The sequence below is a fragment of the Diabrotica undecimpunctata genome, chromosome 6, assembly GCF_040954645.1.
Source record: "Diabrotica undecimpunctata isolate CICGRU chromosome 6, icDiaUnde3, whole genome shotgun sequence".
NCBI classification, from domain to species: domain Eukaryota; kingdom Metazoa; phylum Arthropoda; class Insecta; order Coleoptera; family Chrysomelidae; genus Diabrotica; species Diabrotica undecimpunctata.
The window spans coordinates 75016793-75024299 of NC_092808.1; the positions used below are offsets into that span (position 1 = coordinate 75016793).

The 7507-nt window shown below is 29.4% G+C and overlaps 1 long non-coding RNA gene across 2 annotated transcripts; it reads right to left on the bottom strand.

The window, feature by feature from the left end:
* Nucleotides 1-4618: 4618 nt before the first annotated feature.
* On the bottom strand, nt 4619-5499 carry LOC140442689 (uncharacterized). 2 transcript variants are annotated; one of them, XR_011951113.1, is made up of 3 exons: nt 5373-5499; nt 5198-5264; nt 4619-4758 (listed from the first exon to the last, which is right to left on the bottom strand). It is a non-coding gene; the product is annotated as an uncharacterized lncRNA (long non-coding RNA). The 2 variants fall into 2 exon arrangements; XR_011951112.1 differs by lacking the exon at nt 5373-5499 and having other exon boundaries at nt 5198-5366.
* Between the last annotated feature and the right edge of the window lie 2008 nt (nt 5500-7507).

Below are 7507 nucleotides of genomic sequence, written 5' to 3' on the forward strand. Positions count from 1 at the left end.
GGACGAGGTCAGAAAAAGGTTGCCAAAGATGCAAGGTTCAGAAAAACTATTGTTTTCTTGCACAAGTCAAATTATATCAAGCCAACTAAATAATGGAAAATGTATGGTTACATATTACAAAAGTCACTACCACCATGACAATGAAATTCGACATTTGCATTTATCAAAAATAGATAAAAACCAAGTTGCAAACAAATTATTAGCAGGAGTATCTGTTTCTAAGTAAGTTACTAGCACATATATTCACCTGACGGTCTGCTGACCATAGGTGTGTAATAGCACATATTTTACATCAGTTATAATTTAAAATATTTTACAGGATACTGGATCAAAAGAGAGATCAGATTGTTGAAACTGATGTGCAAAGAATTCATCTATTAACAAAAAAAGATATATACAATATCAAAAATTCTTATGGTATAAGCATATTAGATGATGGTAGAAGAAATGGAAATGATGCTGTCAGTGTGGACATGTGGGTGCAAGAACAACGAAGTTTTGAGGAAAATGCGGTCATATTTTATAAAAAGCAGGGTATTGAACATAATAATCTTGAGCAGAATGATTTCTGTTTAATAATTATGAATAAATCACAGACATATACCTATGTTAGAGAAGTTTGGTGAAAATATAATTGCCAAAGATTCAACACATGGTTTAAATGGTTATAACTTTGAACTTACAACATTAATGGTTGTGGACGAATTTGGCGAAGGGTTTCCATGTGCATGTATGTTCACAAACCGACAAGACACATTTATACATAAGCTTTTTTTTGAAAAACTTAGGGATGCTCTAGGACGTATAATTACTCCTAAAACTTTTATGTCTGACATTACGGGGGTATTCTACAACGCTTGGCAGCAAGTAATGGGCAAACCTTGTTATCAATTATATTGTGCATGGCACATTGACCGTGCCTGGCAACAAAATTTATCAAAAATATCCAGCAGTGACAAAAAAAGTGGGTGTATAAAACTCTGAAATATTTGCAATATATTCCAGAGACAGAAGAATTTCAAAGCAGTTTAATTAACACTTTAAATTTATTTTATGAAGATCCAGATACTGTAGAGTTTGCAAAATATTTTAAGAATAATTATAGTACTAATTCCAAACTTTGGGCAGTCTGCTATAGGCGAGAATGTGGAATCAATACCAATATGTACCTAGAGTCTATGCACAAGACAATAAAATACTTTTATTTGCAAGGTACAACTGTAAAACGATTAGATAAAGGCTTACATGCGGTTTTAAAATATATTCGAGATAAAGTTGTTGATAGAATAATAAAAAAAACTAAAGGTAAGCATACTAAACGCATTTCTGCAATTGTTTCAAAACATCGTCAAGCAATAACATTATCTTTTGAGGTAAATCAGAATGAAAATGAAACGCTTTTATCAACATTTGGTGATGATAATACTACTTATACTGTTACAAAAGTAAACGACATTCCTTGTTGTGAATTACAGTGCAAATACTGCAGTATATGTGTGCACGTTTACCAATGTTCGTGTGTAGATTACTTTTTAAATAACACAATATGTAAACATATACACTACGTAGGATTACATAATAATAAACCACCGACGGTAAACAAACGTGAAAATGAAAGTAGTGAAGAAATTAAAATGCACTTAAACACAATGCAAAACATAAACAATGAAAATTGTAATATTGAAGTTGAATCTATGCAGAAAAAAGTTTTTACTTTGCTAACAAATATATCTGAACAAGTAAGAGAATCTTCAAATGTAAAGGCTTTACAAGAATGTTGCAGTTATTTAAAAAAGGCTTCTTTAATATTAAATGTTGAAGCTAATAATGTGTCGCTGTCGCTATCCGATACTGTTAGATCTGAACCTACAAACAAAAAAATTGAGAAACAATTGCAGTTTTTCTCTACAAAGAAGAAACAAAAACTTAAAAAAACTTTTGTCAAAAAGCCAAATATGGATGAAAAACAGTTAATTTCGGATGTTTTAAATACACGTCCGTATATTAGCTCAAATGTGGATAACGATCACAAATATTGTAAAAGTACTAATAAATAATTTTTACAAACAAAAATTCTTGTTTTAAAATTCCATAAAATGAAATAAAATTCAAGTTTTTCAAAACCTGCTTTATTTTATAGTCAACTTTTCTGTAACTCCCTATGAATTTGTCTCTGTTAAAAACAACTATGAATTTTTTCCTTGTCTTAAAACAGGTAAAAGTTAATGAAGAATAACTTTCGCTAAAAATAAAAATAATAAAGTTTCTTAGCACAGTCTCCGTGGACATATTGTAAATAATAAAATAATAATTTTTAGAATATACTAATCCCGATGGCTTATAACTTAATATTTTTGTTTTTTGAAACAGCGTTCACTTGCAACAAACATTTGAATTTCGCGGTTTTAAGTCAAGATACCAACCTGTAGCCAATATCACAACCAGCACGGAGAGCTCTCGATAGCCGCTCCTCTATTTTTCACATTTATTGGACGTGAATTCAGTGTCACCAACCTGTGTAGATTTGGCGCGAAGTAGGGATAATAATTATTTTGCTTTTGATTATTGAACCAAATTGAACTTTGCATTTTTAAGTCGTGTCAAGTAATAATTATGGAAAAGAGGTAAGTTTAATATTCTATAATAAAAGACAGAAAATAATATTATGTATTTTTTTTTAGGAAAAACATACAATTTCGAGACAGAAAACTCTAGTTTTATTAAAAAATTGTTTACTTTTCCCTTTCTTACATCTTTTTTTCAAATATTATTTATTTAATGCTTTGAGAATATATTATATTATATACATGATATTTTGGAAGATATTCCATTACAAATACGAAGAAACATGTTTTTCATGCATGATGGTGCTACACCACATTACACAAGAATTTGTAGAAGGTGGTTACATGAACATTTCCCTGATAGGTGGATAGGCCGGGGTGCGGGTGCACCGATTCATTGGCCTGCTCGTAGTTGTGATCTTAATCCAATGGACTTTACAGTATGGAGTTATTTGAAATCAAAAGTGTATAACACTCCAATTAATACAGTAAATGAGTTAAGAGACAAAATTGAACAAGTATTTACCGATTTACAAAACGATCCAGTAACATTAAATGGATTAATGCGTTCGCTAAATAAAAGAATTAGATTATGTATTCAACAAAATGGAGGACATTTTGAACAGTTGTTGTGAAATATTATTTTCGCCATTAATTAAATGTTATGTATTAATTAAGTTTTCCATTAATTTGTAATATTATTGCTAACACAAGTGTCAATTCCAAAGCATACTTGATGAATATTAAGAAATGTAACGATTACAATAAAATACATGTATACCTTCGAGTTTAAATAAATCGAAAACAGTGATATCTATCTATCAAAGACTACCCTGTGGTAGTATCAAAACTACCCTGTATTAATATAGGATGTGGTAGGTGGTGACATGAAATTAATTATCCTAATGTCTTATAATCACTCCCAAAATATGAACTCCGTATTCAAAACCGTTTGGAAGATATTTGAAAAAATAAGAATTTCAATTCACCCCTTTTAAGGGTTGTATCTCCCTTATTATTCAGTTTTATAAAAAAGTGTACATAAAGAAGTACCCTTATTTTTGGATGTACTATGAGCTCTAGAAATTAATGTACATAATTCTGGACCACCTTGTATATAGTACCTACCTAAATATTTGTTAATAAAAGATTATATAATTCTACCTTTTTCTTCACTCCTATCTTTTATTTGGTCTAGTCATTAGGTAAATGTTTTTATCATCTTGAAAGTTTAAGGTGCTATTGATTTCTGAAACAGGAAAGCATGGTTTTCTTTGAAATGCCAAGTATTACAAGATTGCAAAATGAAAAGTATGGAGATAGTAGCTAGGTTTTCATATTTGGCTCATGATTCTCAAAAACAGCAACTTGCAAAAAAGAGTTATTAATCATTAATTATCCAAATAATATCAAGGATGTATCATGGAATTCTAAAAATTTACAATAAATGCTCTAAATACATCAAAGATTGATTTTAAATTCTGATACTCACTGGATATATTTTCTTTTTGAACCAGTATTGGATGGAACCGGTATGGATAATTCTGTATTATTGATAGGATTGTTAAATTAACTTTGCATCAAGTCCATTGATCTATTTTTTAGAACCAGATATGGATTATTCTATATTATTGATAAGATTTTAAATTCACATTCAGAAGTCGACTGAAACAATTCACTAAGACATCCTGAAATTTTGTATAATGAATTCCAGATATGTAACAAAATGTGTATGGAAGAAGAAAGTTTCTTATTTTAGTCAATGAAAGTGGCTGTACAGTTGAAATGATTCAATTGAAAAATCAAAGTAGAGACAATTTTGAAGATGAATTGCTAAATAAAGACATTATTGAACTTAAGTTGAAGATGTTTGAGGGCCCTATAAAATATTTTTGTTATCGGAAAACCTCGGAAGGATCATTAATATACATATAATTTTTTTTTAATTTTTTATTAAATTTTTCTTTGCATAATCTAATTTTCAAACCTAATAAATCTTTTTCTTTTCAATTCATGTCTTCTGCCAGTTCCATTTCTCTGACATGTGTTCTCTTCTCCGCTTTTTCTACATGAAGACTTTGGCCTGCTACTAATTTTGTTCTTTCCTATTAATTCTTCTTACTCTTATACTTTATTATTCATAGTTTCCTTCCAAAGTTGACTATCTTTCTTTAAAAATGCAGGATTCCATATCCTAAGAATAAAATCTGTAAATACGATTTTTTATTTAGAATAAAATAGTTGTTTGTGTATAACAAATATTAAAACTAGCTTTTATTCCTGTTATTATGATTCTTCATTTACCATTTAAATTATATTATATTTAAAAATGATTGTATTTTTATATATTTAGTTTAGTCCTACCCTACCCTACTATTCAATAAAGCAAATTGTAATATGTTAGACAAATTATTAAAATTGTAAAGAATCAGCTCACAAACTAGTGGTAAAGTATTACTGGTTATTTCCATTTTTATTTGTTTTTAAGTATTCATTTCTTTACAACTTCTCTTTTTGATTAGAATTGTACACATCTCAATATTCTAACAATAAACATACCCATTTATTTTTATTAGGTATCTCTTGAGAATATATTATGAATAGTGGTTAAAAGATTATAAAAAGTATTGTACCTTTCTTTCTTCTTTACTTCGACTTGGTGCAGGCAGGTATTGTATTTAAATAAAGGCTTTCATCATTCTAAAAGTCACAATGAATTGATTAACATTTCTGCTAACAGCAGTTAATTTTTAGTATGTAATGAATGCTAGATTTTCTTGTTCTATCATACAAAAAAAATAAAATTACCGCTTTTTCTGTTTCTTTAGCTATGTTGTCCTTATTAAAGTTATTTGAAATTACCTTCTGTGTCCAAAATCAACAGTTTTCAGTAATTACATGTAATTTCCACTAATTTTTACCTCTTGTTCAAGCTCTTACTCTTTACCAAATTCAGCATAATTTTTTGTACAATCTTAATCACTATTTTCTTTTTAAAACGATATTGTTTTCTGATTATATTTCCAAATCCAAAATATCTTTATTCAAACCCTAGAATAACAGAGACACATAGAAGCGACATAGCGGTCCAAAAGCGTGTACCATTTTTGTATACGCATGCCCGATTCTGGTTGTATTACTGTCAAAAACACGTGCTTATTCTTTAATTCTGGTTGTTTTCGATAGTCCGTAGGCGTCTATGGTAAATACTCGACACAACAAGTGCATTTGACCATTTATATAATTTATTTATAGTTAAAAGGTTATAGTTATAGTTTATAGTTAAATATATAAGTTTATAGTTATAGTTTATAGTTAAAAGTTTAATTTATATTTAAAATGTCTGGATATATTTGTGCGATTCGCGGATGTTCATCTGTGACAGGAAAAGGAATAAGTTTATTTAGATTTCCTAAGAATAATAACAGGTAATTACTATTGCTTTGTAATTATTATTAGTTATTACTAATTACATAATAGTATTGGTTTGACTTTCGAACAGTAAGCCGACGCCGACGTGTCTGTCCGAGCTATAAAAAAATAAACTTTGGTCTGTCAAGGGATACCTAGTTCAAAATGAAAACATTAAATTTGGTGTCAGTGCTATTTCTTTTATTGAAAGACGCAAGTCTCCGAAGACTCAGGTCAAAAAATCAACAGATGGTGGCCAAATGTCGGCGCGCTCGAAGACAACAATACGAATATAGTATTTTTAAGAAATAAAAATATATAGAGGGTTTTATACACGAGAATATTTGATTTAAGAGCGTAAGCGCAAAATTTGGGGCAAATGTTTTTTAAATGTATTCATTTTTTTCGAATCCTGAAAAAACTAATAAGTATTTTTGAAAAATTTAAACGCTGAATGAAAGACCACATTATTACTGAGGGCCAAAAGTCCCCGAAAACTTTTAAAATGTTTATTTTAATAAGTTACAGGGTTGAAAAAAAAGAGAAAATTTAGTGTGATTTTTAATTTCAAATATCTCATTCAAAAAAACTTTTTGTTTATTCTAATTTCATTGTGTAACTCTTTAAGGACGGGACACGTCAAAAGACGTTTTAGCGTAACTTCCGCGACAGCCGGGTGGCATCAGTAAATTACCTTTTGTAAATAAAAAATAATTACACCATTAAGAATGTCAACAAAAGTCGGCCCTGCAGGTAACTATTTAGTGCAATATTTTATATTTATTGAAAGTCAACATAAATGCTCAATTTGATTTAAGAGCGTAGGCGCAAAATTTCGGGCCAATTCTCTTTAAATGCAATCATTTTTTTTTTCGAATCCTGAGAAAACTAACAAATATTTTTGAAAAATTTAAATACAGAATGAAAGATTACATTATTACCGAGGGCCGAAAGTCCCTTAGAATAAACAAAAAGTTTTTTTGAATGAGATATTTCAAATTAAAAATCACACTAAATTTTCTCTTTTTTTTTTCACCCCTGCAACTTATTAAAATAAACATTATAGAAGTTGTCAGGGACTTTCGGCCCTCAGTAATAATGTAGTCTTTCACTCTGCGTTTAAATTTTTCAAAAATACTTATTAGTTTTTTCAGGATTCTGAAAAAATGAATGCATTTAAAAAACATTGGCCCGAAATTTTGCGCCTACGCTCTTAAGAATTTATATTGTGTGATATGCCCACTGACTATTAATTTTCTGGTTGTTAGCTGTCATTGGCGGCTTGGCCACGTAACTTCAAAGGACTGTCGCTTCTCTGTGTTGGGTTGTTCTCTGATTCAAACAAACAACAATAAATAACATCCAATAATAAAACCATTGGTACTACTGAAATAATGACACTTGATGTAAAAATTTATTTGAAGTTAAAGAAACTTTTACATCCGAGAAATTCACGAATTTATTGACACAGAAATTGATGAATAAATTCATGAATTTTTTCGTGAATTTATTGTTGGTGTAAAGCCCGTAAA